This window comes from Oryctolagus cuniculus, chromosome 10 (genome assembly GCF_964237555.1).
Source record: "Oryctolagus cuniculus chromosome 10, mOryCun1.1, whole genome shotgun sequence".
Classification (NCBI taxonomy): domain Eukaryota; kingdom Metazoa; phylum Chordata; class Mammalia; order Lagomorpha; family Leporidae; genus Oryctolagus; species Oryctolagus cuniculus.
Window position 1 is genome coordinate 17,790,880 of NC_091441.1, and position 19,652 is coordinate 17,810,531.

At 39.6% G+C, this 19,652-nt stretch overlaps 1 long non-coding RNA gene across 2 annotated transcripts in view; it reads right to left on the reverse strand.

Moving 5' to 3' along the window:
- Window positions 1-6,986: 6,986 nt before the first annotated feature.
- LOC127492275 (uncharacterized) overlaps window positions 6,987-19,652 on the reverse strand; it is a 39,455-nt gene continuing 26,789 nt past the window's right edge. The window contains exons 2-4 of one of the 2 annotated variants that reach the window (XR_007921428.2): window positions 15,120-15,266; window positions 8,659-8,748; window positions 6,987-7,524 (exon numbers count right to left, since the gene is read on the reverse strand). This is a non-coding gene — a long non-coding RNA (uncharacterized lncRNA). Of the gene's footprint in view, window positions 8,749-15,119; window positions 15,267-19,652 lie in introns of both variants that reach the window. The other variant, XR_011379165.1, reaches the window with a different exon arrangement.

Sequence of the window (19,652 nt, forward strand, 5' to 3'; positions counted from 1 at the left end):
TGTTGAAATCTTTACTTAATGTATTCTAAACTGATCTTCTGTATATATAGAAAATTGACAATGAATCTTGATATGAATGGAAGGGGAGAGAGAGCGGGAAAGGGGAGGGTTGCGGGTGGGAGGGAAGTCATGGCGGGTTGGGGTGGGGGAGCCAGTGTAGTCCATAAGCTGTACTTTGGAAATCTATATTCATTAAATAAAAGTTAAAAAAAGAGAAATAACAACAAATGAATGTCAACTTTTTAGACTGAAATAAATGCGTTCTTTAACTCTTATCTATGAATTCCTGGAAATATTCCCACCTTTTATTAAAATTATCTTTGATTGTTCCAATAAAAAAAGAAATCAAGTGTATAGTTAGATACATCTAGAAAGATGTGCTTTCCTTACTTACTTTAAATGGTTATTTTTTTCTCTTACCATATGTACTTTACCAAAATAAAAAGAAAAATGTCTTCAGAGAAAAAAAACAAAACAAAACAAAACAAAACAAAAAAAAAACAAAAAAACAGTGTTGTATAACAAACAATGGCCATACCTTAAGCAGTAGGAAACATATTTTTAATTTTTGCTAAGACTATAAGTCAATCAAGAAGTTCTGCTGATATGAACTGGGAGACTGATCTTGATGACTTGTATATTAGTACTGAGTTTGTGAACTGGCTGGAGGTTAACAATGCAGGGTAGCTTCAGTTGGGAAAGCTCACCTCTCCCCAGTGTGATTCTAATCCTTCCTCTGACTAATCCAAGCAAATTTGCTTTGAATTACAGATATCCACCAACTTCCTAGGCTTGGAACTGGCAACAAAATCCTCCTCAACCTCTTTTTTTGCTTCCATCTATTGATCAGTGCAAATAACAATACCAGTATAAAGTCAAAGGATGGGAAAACAGCTTTTAGTTCTTGGTAAGAAGGGCAGGAAAATCACACTAGAAAGAACTTGGCTGTAATGGTACCATAAATGAGGGCAACCAATGTAGAACACTCCACATAAGGGCGCTGTGCTAATTCACGTAATTATCTAGACAATTCACTGGTGTGCTACTCTCTCACAAATATGTAAAGAAATGTAATTCCAAAGTTTATGTCCGATTTGTTCAAAATAGTTTGAAATAAGTTTTTGATGAAAAAAAAAAACCCTTAGAAACAAAACAATCATTTAAATACTGAGCACCACAGCTCAAACAATAAAGAAATTATAAAATAAAGATGCTAATGAAACAAAGGGAAGTAAGGAAGGAGGGGGAGGAACAGATAATGACTGAACAGAGCCAAACAGCTAAACTGGTGCAATCAAAGCAAATAGCAAGAAAACAAAAGGCACTGATTAAATTCAACCTCTCTGCTCCCGAAATAATATGTATGCTGCATCATTTTCGACAAACAGTATGGTAAAGACTGAAGTTGGAGCACAGCAAGCATTATCGGTTCCATTTCCATTACTACTGGAAGACGCATTTCCTTTATCAAGTAGGAAAAATTATCCCCATTAAAGTATGATGTGTACAGCTATAACAGGCCACTTGAAGCTATTTTGTCCTTGCGCTGGCCTTGAAACATTGGGAGAAAACCACATATTATCATTCACATTGTTTGTTCCTGTAAATCAGGGGGCCAATTCTCTGTTTAAAGACAATTGTCATGGTGTTGTGACAAAGCTGAGGCTAATAACGGCTGAACATCAGAAACGTGAAGTCATTAGTTAGACAAGGTGGTAGCCAACGCAGCTTTAACCCCTCCCTCGGCTATACCATAGGCAGGTCATGTCCTGGCTCTGCACTCCTGACCTCTCTCTGCACCCAGACCCTCCCAGAATCTGCATGGTCTCTCTGCTCCCTTTTCTTAGAGCATTTGCTTTAGAAAAAGATTATCAGTATAAAATCTTCCTCCATTGCTTGGATGTATTAAAAAGCGTCTTGCTGGTTTTATAAGCTAGGTCTGTCTTTCTCAAGGACCTGGGATCCATTTTTTTGAAAAGTGACCACCAGTGAAGATAGTGCCCCTCCCCAGTTTCTATGGGAGCTTAGGAACCTAGCTTCCCTTTGCAGGGCACTTTGTCCTGTCCTGAAAAAAGAAAGTTCATTTTTCCTTTGGGCTCGGCAAATTAACAGATGGCTTATGATCCTCCAATTCAACTCAAACACTCTCAGAGTAAATTTTGGTCTCTCTTGCCTGTTAGAACAGCGTTGAGCAAAGTCTCCTTTACTACTTCACTTGTCTGGTGAGTTTTTGCCTTGGCAATAGCATCCACATATTGGTAAAAATTGAAATGTCCGGGGTTGGTGCTATGGTGCAGCAGGTTAAAGCCCTGGTCTGAAGTGCCAGTATCCAATATGGGTGCCGGTTCAAGTCCCAGCTGCTCCTCTTCTGATCCAGCTCTCTGATATGGCCTGGGAAAGCAGTAGAAGATGGCCTAAATCCCAGGGCTCCTACACCCACATGGGGGACTCAGAGGAAGCTCCTGGCTCCTGGCTTCTGATCGGCACAGCTCTAGCCATTGTGGCCATCTGGGGAGTGAACAAGCAGATGGAAGACCTCTCTTTCTCTCTCTCTCTCTACCTCTCTCTGTAACTCTTTCAAATAAATAAAATAAATCTTTTTAAAAAATTTAAATGTTCGTAAAGTGCTTGTGGAACTGAAACTTCTTTACAAAATTTCTAAGAAGTCTAAATGCCTCTGTGTGGTGTTTTTATTTATTTTTTATTTTTTTATTTTTTGACAGGCAGAGTGGACAGTGAGAGAGAGAGACAGAGAGATAGGTCTTCCTTTGCCGTTGGTTCACCCTCCAATGGCCGCCGTGGCCGGCGTGCTGTGGCTGGCGCACTGCGCTGATCCGATGGCAGGAGCCAGGTACTTCTCCTGGTCTCCCATGGGGTGCAGGGCCCAAGCACTTGGGCCATCCTCCACTGCACTCCTGGGCCACAGCAGAGAGCTGGCCTGGAAAGAGGGGCAACCGGGACAGAATCCGGCACCCCGACCGGAACTAGAACCTGGTGTGCCAGCACCGCAAGGCAGAGGATTAGCCTAGTGAGCCACGGCGCCGGCCTGTGTGGTGTTTTTATTAATATGTAGTACTTGTGAATTTTTATGGGTGTGCAGTGCAGTATTTCGACACACTTATATAACATTAACTGATCAATTCAGGTAATTCGCAAAGTTAGCATTTCCATTTCCTTATTTTCTATCTAACTTTCTTGGTAGGTATTATTCAGTCTCTCTCGCTCTTCCTCTTACTCTTTTCAACGTATTGTAATCACTATTCCAACTTCAGATTAACTTCCACAAATGAAGGAGAATATATGGTATTTTGCTTTCTGTATCTGGCTTACTTTACTTAACATAATGATCTCTAGTAACAACTACTTTGCTACAAATAACAGGATTTCATCTTTTTTGTGGCCAAACAAAATTCAATTTGCATATATAAAAACATTTACATATATACATATACAAAATTTACTTCTAAATGTAATGATATATGTATATCACAGGGCCGGTGCCGTGGCTCACTTGGTTAATCCTCGGCCTGCGGCACTGGCATCCCATATGGGCGCCAGGTTCTAGTCCCGGTTGAGAATCAGAGAGAGAAAGAGGGAAAGGAGAGAGAGAGAGAGAGATGGACAGAAAGATAGAAAGAGATACTCCATCCTCTGATTTACTTCACAAAGCCTGCAACAGCCAGGAGGAGGCCAGGCCCAAGCCAGAAGCCCAGAACTACATCCTAGTGTCCCCCATAGATGGCAGTGGCCTGGGTAATTCAGTCACCTTTTGCTGCTGGTTTCAGTCTCAGCTGCTCTGTTTCCAGCCCAATTTCCTGATAATATGCCCAGGAAGGCAGTGTAAGATGGCCCAAGTACTTGGGCCCCTGCCATCCATGCGGGAAACCAGGATGGAGTTCCTGGCTTCTTGCTTAGACCTGGTCAAATCTGGCTGTTGCAGGCATTTGGAGAGTGAACATGGAGATGGAAGATCTCTATCTCTTTCTCTTTCTCAAATATATAAGATAAACACACAAAAATTTAACCATTAAAAGCATGGAAAGACTTAAGTCATTGTACACCTCTGATGTGAATGTAAACTAGAACAACCATTTCAGAAACTATTTGGTATGTTAAGGTAGTGTTTAAAATGACCAAAATTTACTTCTAAATGTAATTCTTGTATATGTTCTGCAGAAGAAATATAGTATGTATGTCATCTTTCATAGTAGTAAGAAGACAGGAATCAAAATGGCTGTGGAAGAAGGAAAGATAAATAGTCATATGCTCAAGTGCTGGAATATTATGAAGCAGTAATATCAAATCCAATAAGGCTACACGTGCAGAAGCAAATCTCACTAAAGATTTTTTTCATTGTCCTGAATTTTAAATTAAGAAACACTTAAGGTTGATTAGTACATTTTTAGGAATCTATAGCAAGGGAAATATGATTCTGCAATTCAGGAGGAGATGTAAGGAATCACATCACACAGGGCTCACAGGAAAATCAATTACTGTGAATGTTCTACTTGTTACACTGGGCAGTGTGTAGATGAATGTTCACTGTATTGTTAGACTTCATAGCTTAGATCAGCCTCATATCTCAAATATGAGAAGTATTAAGGCCAGCCCTGTTTGCATCTTGTGTATCAGACCAGCTATTAATCATTTGCCTTTCAACATGCGTCTTCTGTTTAGTTCATGTAAAAAGCATTCAAAAGGTGTTTCTCCTGAGATAAACAGAAAATAATTTACTATCTGTTTGTTTTAGCATTATTGACTATGCTAATTTTAACATTTTCTGTAAAACTATCACTAGGCTGGGGTTGTGCTGCTACAGGTTAAACCGCTGCCTGCAATGCTGACATCCTATATCATAGATCAAGTTCTGACTGTTCCACCTCTGATCTGCCTCCCAGCTAATTCACCTGGGAAGGCAGCAGAAGACGGTCCAAGTGCTTGGGTACCTGCCACTCATATGGGAGACCTGTATGGACTTTCTGGCTCATGGCTTCGGTCTAGTCCAGATTTGGCCATTGTGGTCATTTGGAAAGTGAACCAGCAAATTGAAGTTCTACCCGCTGTCTCTGTCTTTCTCTGTGTCACTCTACCTATCAAATATAAAAACACATTGCACAAATTTCCTGTCTTATGTTACTTTCTCCAATACTGGATTAAAATGGTTATTTTTTTTCTCATTTTAGAAATCAATTGCTTAAATATCTTTCCATGTCACGTGGGCAGCAGGTACTGTGCATGCCACTCAAAATTTAATGGAGTAAAACTTGAAACTTCTCCCTTGTGAGTAGCTGTAAGTTGGAAATTGTTTAAGATAATATCATCAAAGAACAAATACAATGCAGAGCATTTGAAGATATGTGAAATTTTGTCTTTCCTGGAGTCTGGTTCCTTAATACTTCATCAATGTCATTTTTGCAAATGACAGGAAAATTAATAGTGAACATCACACATTCTTTTTCCTAGATCATTGGTCATAGAGGACACATTGTGACTTGACTTGTATGATAATCAAGACAAAACTCAACACCAGCAAGATTTATCTGGAGATGTGCTTTCTGAGAGAAATAGCTTGACCTAGGTGATGACAGGGATTTGCTTTTCTCTGACTTAACGTCTTGAGAGTTGGGATTTATGACAAGCTCAAAGCGATTCATATCAACATCAACCAACAGCTTCCAAGGAGAAATTAGATATTCTTTACAGGACCAATTTTATATTTCCTAATATTTATTTGATTTGACAATTAATGAGAAACTTCCTCTGATAGCTGTTCAAAATTTCAAATAAGATTCTTTATTTCTGTCATTGAAAAAACTGTTGAAATATTGACAGCTGAAATCATGCATGATATATGCTTTCAGTATTTTGTCAACATATGCGAGTCTGACATTGTTGGGAAAATTCTCTTCTTTTTAGTTCTTGATAGACTTTTCCAGTTTCAATGAAATAATAATATTGTGTATTCAATTGATTATAAAAGAAAATACGGGAGCTGGCACTGTGGCACAGTAGGTTAATCTTCCTCCATGTAGGATCACTCTTCTCAATGCCAAGCCAAAATGAAAGTTATTCTAGGGGCCAGCACTGTGGCACAGCAGGTTAACGCCCTGGCCTGAAGCGCTGGCATCCCAAATGGGTGCCGGTTCTAGTCCCGGCTGCTCCTCTGCCAATCCAGCTTTCTGCTATGGCCTGGGATAGCAGTGGAAGATGGCCTGAGTCCTTGGGCCCCTGCACCCATGTGGAAGACCTAGAAGAAGCTCCTGGCTCCTGGCTTTGGATCGGCACAGCTCCAACTGTTGTGGCCAATTGAGGAGTGAACCATCAGTGGAAGACCTCTCTCTCTCTCTCTCTCTTTCTACCCCCACTCTCTCTGTGTAACTCTGACTTTTAAATAAATAAATAAATATTTTAAAAAAGAAATTAATAAGCTAATTCCATTAATAATACATACATGAAAATAGCCAAACAACAAAAATAACCAAAACAATAAATAGATACTTCAACAACTAAAAACACTACGACACGGAAGAAAAAAATGAGTAATTAAAATGAGTAATAAATCAGGACATCAAAAATTAATATAAAATAGCAGTAGTTAAGAGAATTTAAACATGAATGTACATGAAAACAAACATATCAGTGCAACAGAGCCGAGAGTTCAGAAGATGACCCACATATATACAATTAATTGATTTTCACATTGACATAAATTTAATTCAGGAGGACAAAGAATAGTCTCCTCAACCAATGGTTCTGGAAAAACTCGATATCTATTTGAAAAAGAAAATAATTATTTTGATTTCCATCTTGTACCATATAGAAAAATCTAATTTGAGATATGTCACAGATCTAAATATAGAGGCCAAAAGAATACAACTTCTATAAGAAAATATATGAGAATAGTTTTGTGAGTGGGTGTAAGTGATACCTTTTAGAAACAAAGTAAACACTATAATTTTAAGAAAATGATAAATTAGAACGAATCACAGTTTGATAATTTAATCTTCCCCCCAAACACTAAGAAAGTGAATCCTTTACTTAGTGGAGACTTAATCTTATGGTTATAAAATAAGCTGAAATTATGTCATTGCAAAAATTAAAAGAAAGATAACAAAGGAAGAAGCAGAGAGCGTAGGAGGTTGGGTGGGAGGGAGAGTAGGGTGGGAAATATCACTATGCTCACGAATCTGTATATATGAAATACATGAAATTTGCTTGCCCTATATAATTTTTTTTAAAAAATGAATAAGTGCACCACATACTAGGTAACAATTTTTGCAATACAGGTATTTCACAGTGGACCGCATAAAGTATATCTGAACAACTTCTACAGCACATTAATAATAAAAATATAATTAAAATGAAGAAAAGTATTAGAATACAGGAGATAATTTAGAAAATACAACCAGAAGGGTTGGCGCTGTGACATAGCAGGTAAAGCCACTGCCTGCAGTCCTGGCATCCTATAAGGGTGCTGGGTGGAGTCCTGGCTGCTCCACTTCTGATCCAGCTCTCTGCTATGGCCTGGAAAACAGTAGAAGATGGTCTAAGTGCTTGGCCCCCTGCACCCACATGGGATAGCCAGAAGATGCTCCTGGCTCCTGGCTTCAGATCAGCTGAGTGCTGGCCATTGCAACCATTTGGGGAGGGAACCAGTGGATGGAAGATCTCTTTCTCTTTGCCTCTCTATAACTCTGCCTTTCAAATAAATAAATAAATCTTTAAAAACAAAAAAATGAAAATGCAACCAGGATGATAAATAAGCATTTGAAAAGATGCTCAACATTAATATCATGAAAATAGCATCATGGCACAGCGGGTTAACCTTCCACTTGTGATGCCAGCATCCCATATCAGAGTGCTGGTTCAAGACCCAATTGCTCTACTTCTTATTCAGGTCCCTCCTAGTGATCCTTAGAAGGTAGTGGAAGATGGCCAAACACTTGGGCCCCTGCCACACACATGTGGAGAACCAAATGGAGTTCCTGGCTTCTGGCTTTTACCTGGTCCAGTCTGGGCTGTTGCAGATTTAAGGGAGTAAACCGATGCATTGGAAGATTCTCTCTCTCTGTCTCTCTCAGTCTCTCTCTCTTTCTCTCTCTCTCCCTCTGTTTCTATCATCATCATCATCTCTCTCTGCTTTTCCCCTCTCACTGTCACTTCACCTTTCAAAGAAATCTCTCAGTAAAAGAGAAATTAACAATTTAAAGCAGAATATAATAACACTGGGCTGGCATTAGAATGACAGAAACATAAATTTATTGAGGTTATATAGCTACAAGAAATCTTTAGAGTACATCCACCTCAGAGAACACGTTCATGATTTTAATATAAAGTTAAAATATACATTTAATTCATTACCCAGAAGTTTTTCTTCTATGTCACCCACAAGAAATTTAAAAAATATGGCCAGGAAAACATTTTAAAATACTACAAGAAGGTTACATAGAGAATGCTCAATGTAATCTTATTTTTCACAGTGAGAAAGTAGAAACCCCTCATCAGCCAGTGAATAGATTAAAAGCAATAGTGGCATATTCGTTAATAGCATGTTGTTCTCCAATAGTAATACGAATAGGAGCAAAAACATGGAAAAACAAACAACACTACATGGAAATGAAAAGAATCCAGTTACAAAAAGCACACATCTGTGCTTACCTTTATATGTTGTTCTGGAACAAACTAAGTTTTGAATGCTCACGATTTTTATAAATGGTGGCTTCAGCTGTGGCGGTAGGGCACAGTGACCTGCAAAGGAACAAGAGGAACATTCTAGGCTATTGAAAGTATTCTGCATAAAAATGGGAAGGTGGTTATACTGATGTACACATGTACAGAAATTCATGGAATTTTTCTTTTAAAATCTGTTTATTGTATCTTAATTTAATATTTTAAAAGATTTATTTATTTATTTATTTAAATGTCAGCGTTACAGAGAAAAAAGGGAGGCACATAGAAAGTGATCTCCATCTGCTGATTCACTTCCTAAACGGCCAAAAGAGCCAGGGCTGGGCAGGAGCCAGGAGCTTCTTCTGGGTCTCCCATGTGGGTGGCAGGGGCCCAAGGACATAGGCCATTTTTCCGCTGCTTTTCTCAATCTATTAGCAGGAAGCTGGATCAGAAATTAAGCAGCAGGGACTCAAACTGGCACTCATATGCAACGCTGGAGTCACTGCAGGCAGCAGCTTTATCTGCTTCAGTGCCAGCCTGCATATATTAATTAAATCATAATAAACTTTTTTAAGTGGGAGATCAAATAAATCCTAGGAGATTTAAAAGATCTTGATTCAAATACACTAAAAAGCTATTTTAAATGCAACATGAATACATACATGATACTAAAATATTATTGATAATTTTAAGGTACAATAATACTATATGGTTATGTAAAATGACATCCTTATTTGGAATACTGAATTATTTATGGGTAAATCATATCTTTTAATTATTTTTTGTTCACTTACCTAGAAACCTTTTGTTTAACACAGACAAACTTCACGCATTTCATATATACATGCTTAGGAACATAGTGATTCTTTCTACCCTACTCTCCCTTCCACCCACACTCACATCCTTTTTCCTCCTCTTTATCCTATTCCCATTCTTATTTTGACTAAGATTCATTTTCAGTTTACTTTATATACACAAGATTAACCCTACATTAAGTAAAGTGTTCAGCAAATAGTATAAAAAAAGATTCAATTTTTATTTTATTTTAATTTGCTGAGACTTGCTTTATGGCCTAGCATATGTTCTACCCTAAGAGAGTTCCAAGCATTGATGAGAAGAATTTGTATTCTGCAACTGTGGGGTAAAAAGATCTGTAGATATCAGATAGGTTCTTTTGGTCTATAGTGTCAATTAGCTCTGTTGTTTCCTTGTTGATTTTCTGCCTAGTTAATCGGTTCATTGACGAAAGTGGGGTGTTGAAGTCCCGTGTTACTATTGTATTGGAGTCCATGTCTCCCTTTAGATTCACTAGCATTTCTTTTTTTTATTATTGACAGGCAGAGTGGACAGTGAGAGAGAGACAGAGAGAAAGGTCTTCCTTTTCTGTTGGCTGCCGTGGCTGGCGCGCTGCGGCCAGCACACTGCACTGATCCAAAGGCAGGAGCCAGGTGCTTTTCCTGGTCTCCCATGGGGTGCAGGGCCCAAGCACTTGGGCCATCCTCCACTGCACTCCCTGGCCACAGCAGAGAGCTGGCCTGGAAGAGGGGCAACCAGGACAGAAGCCGGTGCCCCGACAGGGACTAGAACCCGGTGTGCTAGTGCTGCTAGGCGGAGGATTAGCCTGTTGAGCCGTGGCGTTGGCTAGCATTTCTTTTAAATAGGCAGTTGTCCTGTAATTGGATGCATATAGGTTTATTATAGTCACATCTTCCTTTTGAAATGATCACTTGATCATTGCTTAGTACCCTTATTCTTCTAACAATTTTTATGTTATAGTCTATTTTGTCTAATATTAGGTTGACAACATTGCCCTTTTTTGCTTTCCATTAGCATGGAATATCTTTTTCTATCCTTTCACTTTCAGTCTGCATGTATTTTTGTTAATATGTGTTTCTTCTACGTAGCAAATAGGTGGGTCCTGTTTTTTAATCCATTCATCCAGTCTGTATCTTTTAACTGGAGAGTTGAGGCCATTTATATTCAAGGTGACTATACTGGTAAGTAACAATTTGGCCTTGCCATTTTTCCATTAAATATTCCTGTTGTTTAGTTTGGATTTCTTCTGTACTATAACTGAGGGATTTTCTGCCTACACATTCTTTCATAACGATGGTTATCTTTCTGTGTTTCTGTGAGTAACTCATCCTCAAGCATCTTTTGTAAGGCTGAATGAATGGTGACAAATTCCTTCAATTTCTATTTGTTATGGAAGGTCTTTATTTTATCTTCATTCATAATTGAGAGCTTTGCAGGATACTGTATTCTGGGTTGACATATATTTTCCTTTTTTATCTTGGACTATATCTCACCATTCCTCCTAGCATGTAGGGTTTCTGATGAGAATTCAGCTCTGAGTTTAATTGGAGATCCTCTGAAAGTAATCTGGAATTTTTCTCATGTAAATTTTAGAATATTTTTATTGTTTTACTGTGGAAAATTTGAATACAGTGTGTCATGGTGAAGATCTTTTCTGCCCATAACTGTTAAGAGTTCTGTGTGCTTCCTCTACTGTGCTTCCTTTCCAAATTGTTGAAGATTTCTATAATTAATTTAGTAAATAGGCCTGCTAGTCTATTATCTCTTTCTTCACCTTCAGGAACTCCTAAGATTCATATATTGGGTAACCTGATAGTCTCCCATAAATCTCCAATACTGATCCCAAGTTTTTCTATTTTCTTGTTTTTTTTTTTTTTTTGTCTGACTGTAAATTTCCAATGATTTGTCTTCTAATTTGGATATTCTTTCTTCTTCCTTACCAAATCTCCTGTTAAGGCTTTCCATCACATTTTTATTTGATCTATTGAATTATTCATTTTTAATATTTCATTTTGATTTTTCTTTAAAATCTCAGTTTCATGGGAAGAATTTTTATTCATGTCATGAATGGTTTTCTTTAGCTCATGGATTTGCTTCTGATTGCTTTTGAGTAATTTTTTTGAATTCCATTTCCAGCATTTTCTCACTCTCTTCATTTCACATTCTAAAATTGACATGTTCCTTTGGAGGAGGTGAGGGTCATGGTGTCTTCCTTATTCTTGTTTCTTGAATTTATGTGCTTATTTTTAGGTATATTTAGAGTTGGGTTTTTTTGTTGTTTTTTTTTTTCCTCTGAAGACTTTTAATTTTGATCTATATGCCTCGGTGACTGAGTGGAATGTCTGCAATTTCAGTGAATACCAATAGATGTGTGGTAGGTGTGGCCAGGGAGCTCTGGCCGGTGCTCCAGGGTGGGGTAAGTATCCAGGGTAATAGCCAAGTTGGGCACACTAGATCTCAATGTCTGGGTTTTAGCCCCTAGAGTGTTCAGAGACACCATATGAACCAAACAGATGATCTGTGTGTTCCTCACTGTGAGCACAATTCCCACTGCAATGACCTACTGTAGGCAACAAGCTCTGAGTATTTGGAATAGCACCCACAATGGACAAGAAACCCAGCTACACCCTGCACCTTACCATGTAACCACCAGGTTCCCATGGTGTAAGTACACAAGGCTCCTGCAATTGCTGGGTGCAGCAGTTTCTGTCTGCCCTGCCAGCCTGTCCAGGCAACAGAGAGGCACATGTTCCCCGAGACAGCTCTGCATAGGTGCTTTGGTCCCAGGAGGCTTTGGTTACTTCACCTTCCTACATGGTTGCCCAGCCACCTCCCGGGCAGGCTCAGTGTCAATTGGGACTGTGGATTGTTCCTTCTGCTAGAATCTCTGGATCACACATATACACAAGAGCCACTGGCCGAATGTTGCACTCTCCCTAACACTGCCATCAGTACTGTCAGGAAGAATGGTGTCCTGTGTCAGCCAATTGCTGCATATGTGTTGCTCCCCCTCTCGCGAAGGAACGACACCATCCCGGGTTTGCTACCGCCGCCCACCCCCCGCCTCCACGGAAGAGCGGCACCCCCGCCGCTTTCCCCGCTTCCACGGAGGAGCGACACACCGTCGGCCAGCTCTCTCAGGGGTTGCTCAGATGTTCCTCAGATGTTCCTGGTGCATGTTGTCTCTCTCCTCCTTTATAGTCCTCTTCCACCAATCCATGCTCTGCTGCCCACACACTGAGCATGCTGCTCTCCTCCAATCAGGAGCAGGATCAGCTCCTGCAGCTTGTTAGTTGAATTGGTGAGGCAGCTGTGTGGAAGTTGTTTGCTCTCTCTCAGCGCCATATTGTGGGAGATCAGATGCACAGAATTAGTCCTAGCAGTTCCAGTAATTTAGTCTAGTCTTGGTTGCTCCCCACACATATGTACACAAAATCTTCTGCCAGACCATCTTGTACACAGAAACATGGAGATGCTTCCAGAACCAGCCACCTATGGGTACTCTGCCCACACAGCCTAAGCCCCAGAGTCTGTTACATGGTGGGAGACTGGAGGCCCCTCACAGTCCTCTGTGTTGCCCCACCTTTGTCATTCCTTCCAGGTGGACTCAGGTGTCTCCTCTCAGCTGCTTTCTGGGCATGTGGACACAAGGAGAGGCAGCAGTTACATTTGTCCAAAATGGTACCCATCCTCAACCAGTTGCACAGCATCGTTGTTGGGGAGTTAGAGAGAGAGAAACACGCCCCCTTTTTTCCCTCCACCTGGGCAGGTATACTGGGGCTCCAGGTCAGCTTCATGCCAGGCTCTCCTTCCAGCTTTCTGGTCAGTATCTTGGACTCTGATGTCTGGTCTCACCTGACTCTCCAAAGCTGGTGCTGACGCTCTCATCGGCTGGGGTCCTGTGTTGTGTCTGTGCTCATGCTGCACATCCACCCCTCCACACGGACCCACAGCATTCCTCTCATTTCCGTGGTGTCTTCACTGCAGTTTTCTACCTAACCTTCCATGAGATTGTACTCTCTCCACGTATTTTTTTTTTTTTTTTGACAGGCAGAGTGGACAGTGAGAGAGAGAGACAGAGAGAAAGGTCTTCTTTTTGCCGTTGGTTCACCCTCCAGTGGCCGCCGCGGCCGGCGCGCTGCGGCTGGCGCACCGCGCTGATCCGATGGCAGGAGCCAGGTGCTTCTCGTGGTCTCCCGTGCGGGTGCAGGGCCCAAGCACTTGGGCCATCCTCCACTGCACTCCCTGGCCACAGCAGAGAGCTGGCCTGGAAGAGGGGCAACCAGGACAGAATCCGGTGCCCCGACCTGGACTAGAACCCGGTGTGCCGGCGCCGCAAGGCGGAGGATTAGCCTAGTGAGCCACGGCGCCGGCCTCTCTCCACGTATTCTAAACTATCTTCCCCTGGAGTAGGACAATAAGCTCCCTCCTTATTCTACCATCTTGGAATCTGAAACCATATCTCAAACCTGCTTTAAAATATTTCAGAACAAAAGGCGTAGTGATTGTGGTGCAGCAGATTAAGCCATTGCTTGGGACACCCACATTCCATATCCTTCCTATTGAGTCTCCTGATAAGACATCTGGAAGATAACAGACGGTGGCCCAAGTACTTAGGTTCCTGCCAACATGTGGGACACCCAGATAAGAGTTCCAGGCTTTATCCTTCAGTGTGATTTAATTTTTTAATCAGCATTGAAATGCCAGTTATTGTAGGCGTTCAGGGAGTGAACCAGTGGATGGAAAATTTCTCTGTGTCTCTGTTCATCATTGCCTTTTAAGTAAAAAAATTAATTAATTTTAATTAATTTTTAAAATCCAGAAAATAGGTGACATGATAGATAAAATATAAATGACAAATATTGGTGATTGAGTGGCAATGAAAAGAGACTTTATTACGTTATTTTTTACATATTCTTTATTTCTTAAGAGGTTTTCCGTAATGAAAAGTTAAAAATCCTGTATTAATGGTATAGAGGCTACCAATTTACATTTTGCCATCTTATAAAATCTGTCCTTGAGTGCATGACGTGAAAAAAATTGTAAAACAAGAAGAAAAAAAAAAAACTTCAGCCAAGATTCTATTTTGCCCTTTAGTCTCTCACATCTTTTAAGATTCATTACCCCTATCTACAGAAGCAGATGAGTGTTGTGAGGTACTATATAATTGAGTTACGTGCTATTAGTTACAAAATGTTTTCCTCCTAACAAGCTGTCATCCTTTCTACCACATATCTATTTTTCATATATATGAGAGTGATATACATTATTTTATTCAAATTACAATATACCAAAGTTATGAGGTTTGTACATTTTGATTCATCTAAAGCTACATTATAATCAATATCTGTTCTGTTTTTAAAAGGTGTCTTACATGGGGCACCCATGAAAATAGAACATGAAACAGGCAGTTTCAAATACGGTGGGACAGGGAGACAGGAAGACTCCAAAGCCATACATTGTCTAGCTCCCTGCCACAGGTAATTTGGCTCAATTCAGATGGAACCTCTGAGAAGCAAGAAGAATGCCTTCTAAAATCTTCCATCTAGAAGACCGGAAGCTATGGAAGTCATCCACTACCTACTATTCTCATCAGTTGAAAGTTGAGTCATTGACTCAGTCATTAAACTCACCTTCCAGCTCCTCTCCACACTTCACTTGATCTTAGCCAAAATGTGATTGTATAGTCCGAGAGAGCTGTGATGCCTCTGGAGAAGACTCAGGCTCAAAAAAATGCTTTTTGGGTGGAACAATGTCAGCTTGACCCTCCAGACCTGTGGCTAAAATAAAAATGAGCAGAAGGGGTAAGATGTGAGCAGCAAGGCAAACATTACAGGTAGTGTACTGGTGTTTTCAGTCTTTTTGCTCCATGTTGAAAGAAGCACATTCCAGTGTCAGGGTGAATTTACCATACAGAGAGAAGGGACACCATCACAGGAAACATCACTATTCTTACACCTTAACCATGGCTCCACTGACAATATTTTTTTTTTTTTGATAGGCAGAGTGGACAGTGAGAGAGAGAGACAGAGAGAGAAAGGTCTTCCTTTGCCGTTGGTTCACCCTCCAATGGCCGCCGCTGCAGCCGGCGCACCGCGCTGATCCGATGGCAGGAGCCAGGATCCAGGTGCTTTTCCTGGTCTCCCATGGGGTGCAGGGCCCAAGCACCTGGGCCATCCTCCACTGCACTCCCTGGCCATAGCAGAGAGCTGGCCTGGAAGAGGGGCAACCGGGACAGAATCCGGCGCCCCGACCGGGACTAGAACCCGGTATGCCGGCGCCGCAAGGTGGAGGATTAGCCTATTGAGCCACGGCGCCGGCTTCCACTGACAATATTGGTTCCCATCGTTAGATACTACCTTGAGTGCTCTCCCCATTACTGGTATGCTCTTTGACTGTTTGTAGGTGTTTGCTATTGTTTAATTGTTTCACATTCCTAGCTGTCAAACAATGAGTGCCTTCGCTTTATGTTGGAAGCTGTGCTGAAAAAGTACATTTTCCCTGACCATTACAATAATCTTAAAAGTGGATGTTATTACAACTTCTACACATGGATAATCGACAGATACATGGAGAAAAACCTGCTTGTTTGAAGGCAATTAGTAGTAAATGGCTGATAATTTCTGAATCTAAAGTCCACATTATTTGCAGCTCCTTGCGACCTCAGGGGAAAATGTGTTTGATAATTCCAGTGTATCAAAGACTGGATGGCAAAGAGTAAATGTCATAGAAGAGAATCTCCAAAGAGAGTTTATCACATGCTTCTCAACCTTTGCTTTGGGTTTAACTTCTCTCTTCCCATACTATATACTACTGTGAACATAAACAGGCATGCATCTTCTCTGTATTCCTAATTCTTCTTAGAGGGAAAAAATACCGAAGATGGAGCACCTGTAATAAACACCTGCCTCAGTGCAGAGTACTGGTAAACCAGGTCACTCCAATGTGCATGCTAATAAGCTTCCTGAAATGCCATCCGTGGTTTCAGGAGGAGCAAGAGAAGCATTTAATGTTTCCCTTTCCACTCCTTCTCAGCATGTGATTATTGCTGAATCTTTACTGCCTGGTATGTTTTCCTCCAATAGGCTAAAATATGCAAATAATCTTTTTAATTGTTCATGAGAACTCATTAAATTTCTCTCTTATGATGAGATTTCATTCTTTTAATCATCAGTTGTTTGAAACCTAGTAGATAAAAAAGAATCAGCATTAGCACACTGCATATGGTTTTTTATTTTTAAAAAGTTTAACAGAAGGGAAATTTTAAACTGAAATGATTGCTGGGTATGATTTTAAAAACCATATTCTTTTTCCTCTAATTAGAATTTTAAAACGGTTTTTTGTATGAAAGCTAAACTACCCAACCTCTTCTTCATAATATTTATTAAGAATTCTGATTCCATAAAGTATCAGACATGAATGTATTCTTTTTCCCTCTAGTACCTTATTTTCCTTTTCTACTATGAGAGGTGAAAACCTGCTTTCAGAGAGGAATAAAAAAAGATGAGCAAAATTCATGCAATCGGCTACATTCAGAATGAAAGACATGTTTGTCGGAACCTAACTGTCAGAGTGCGCACAGTGGACTACACATTCTTTAATTTTAGTTCCCATGCAATTGAATCAACTCCAAACAATCAACTTTTGGAAATAATGTACTCAAAACCCACAGGCTGTGTCGTGTATTGAAACATCACCCAGGACTGACATGATTTGATAGCTTCATGATGACATTTACTACCATTCAGACGGCTTGAGAGTCCATTAAATCAAGAATCAATGTAAATCTCTTCTTCTAAGTGTCCTGAGTGATCAATACTATTGCATTTGATGGAGACTACACATGAAAGATAAGAAAACAGTTAAACAGTTTCTGCACTCACTCAATTGACAAAACAAATGGACTGGTCAAGACTGAGGCCTGGAGTGGAAGGCTATGAGGCTACAAGTACAATTGTAGTTTCATTTTATTTAAATCACATAATTGTAAGTTTCTGATCTTCAATTTCTTCACATTGTTATGCCCATTCTTCCAGTGAGTCTGTAGAGTCCTGCTTTGTTTATTTTTTCCTCTCTTGGTATTTTAACTTCATACATCTAATTTGTCTACACAGTCCAGATCTCAGTTCTGAAGACACTTCTTTTTTTATATTGAACCTTTCAATATTAATGACTCTTTAGTAGCAGCAATGGAGGTAAGTGACCTTTTGTTTCTTTTTTAATATATTAGTTGTTTAATATAGTAGTGTTATTTAGTTCTAAACCACAGCACATTATGTTTAAATAACAAATAAATGATTTATTTATTTGTAATTCCTAACTAGAAACTTACTGCGTCTACTAGGCTCAAAGCAGAGTATCAGAAATGTACCAACTGGAGTAAGACTCAAAGATTTGGAGAACAGAATTTACAAGGATCTATTGGTACCTTTCTCCTGTGCCCAGGGTATCTCATTTTCCCTAGATGATAAGGAAGAGTTATTTTTACAGTTATATGAAAACGAGTTATATTTACAGTTGAGTCACCAGAAATATCTATTATTTGGCAGCTTATTAGCTTTAAAATTGAGTGACAACTAACGTTTTTAATGTATTGAAGTGCCAACAGACTATTTAGAGACTTCCGAATATATCAATTATCAATTATAAGCCATCAATGTTCAGAGTTGAAATATATTAATGTGGTTTAACAGAAGGTGAAAGAATGAGAAAGGTGTGATCTGAATTTCTTGTTATTTGAGGACAATACAAGCTCTGATGCCCAGGTTATCATTTACTGATTCATTCTGTTATTTTAAGCAGTACCACAATGTACAAGTTATTGTACCCAAAATATCACTCTAGTGCATAAATAATATTTAGTAGAGGGGGTTGTATAAATAATATTTTCTATGCATAACCACATTTCTTTGGACCTGAATTCCAGGTTTGTCCTATACTACATATCTGCATATGTGAAATATGTGTTGGAACACTTCGTTTTATTTTATTTGCACAAACTATAGAGTAGTTCTATCCATTAGGTTCTCTATTGTTTGTTTTAAAGGTTTATTTATTTGAAAGTCAGAGTTGCACAAAGAGAGAAGGAGAGACAGAGAGACAGATCTATTCGCTGGTTTAATATACAGATGGCTACATGGGCCAGGTTGGGCCAGGCCTAAGCCAGGAACAAGGAGCTTCTTCAAAGTCTTCCATGTGGGTAGCAGGGGCCCAAGCATCTGAGCCATCTTCTGCTGCTTTTCCCAGGCTATTAGCAGGGAGCTGGGTCAGAAGTGGAGCAGCCAGGATATACGTCACAACATGGGCCCTGATTCCGTATTCTCAAGCTGAAGGGAAATGCAGTTATTAGCAGGACTTCTGTCATCATTCAAATCACCCAGGAAATGAATGGATTAGTACTATAGGCTGATTTAACTATTATTTTAGGAAATAATTTCATCTGGAACATTATACTAATGACGTTTGTTAACAAATACATGTTCATTATGATAAGCTATGTGTAAAAACACGTTAGTTTTCCAACTTAAACATTAAGCCCTCTTATTTTTGAGAACTTAGAATGAAAAACAGAAAGTGACAAGTACATGTGTTATTTTTCTTATTCAGGCAACTAACCCCTCATTTTCAGATTCAATTTAATTCATTTCTTTTTCTTTCCCTGATGACACAAACCTTCCATTAACTGGTAACCTCTGCTGACTATCTGCAAGGTTACCATTCCACATCCAGTCTGTGACTGTACGCCTTGGTGCAAAGCTTAGTGGGATGTAGATCAAGCTCTAATGAAACTTGGCAGCTCATTTTAAAAAAAAAACTCGATCAAATCAAACAAAAGGCTAGCAACATCAACCAAAAACCTGAAAACTATGGGTTATGAGAGACCAATTAAAGAAATGTTCACAATTTTCTCAAACATAGTCAGTTTGGGTTGGATATGATGTTATGTAGAATGGAATTTTAAAAAGAAATATTAGAATAAATGCTATCCCTGAAAATCAAGAATACATGATAACTATAATTCCTGACTTTAAAATTAGATATGAAACCAAGTTTTAAAGTCATTCATGTGTAGCTTATTACACACCTGCTTATTACACACCTACAAAGTGTACTTCCTCTGCTGGGTGATTCAAAGAGGGAAAGATGGGGTCATTGTCCCCAGGAAG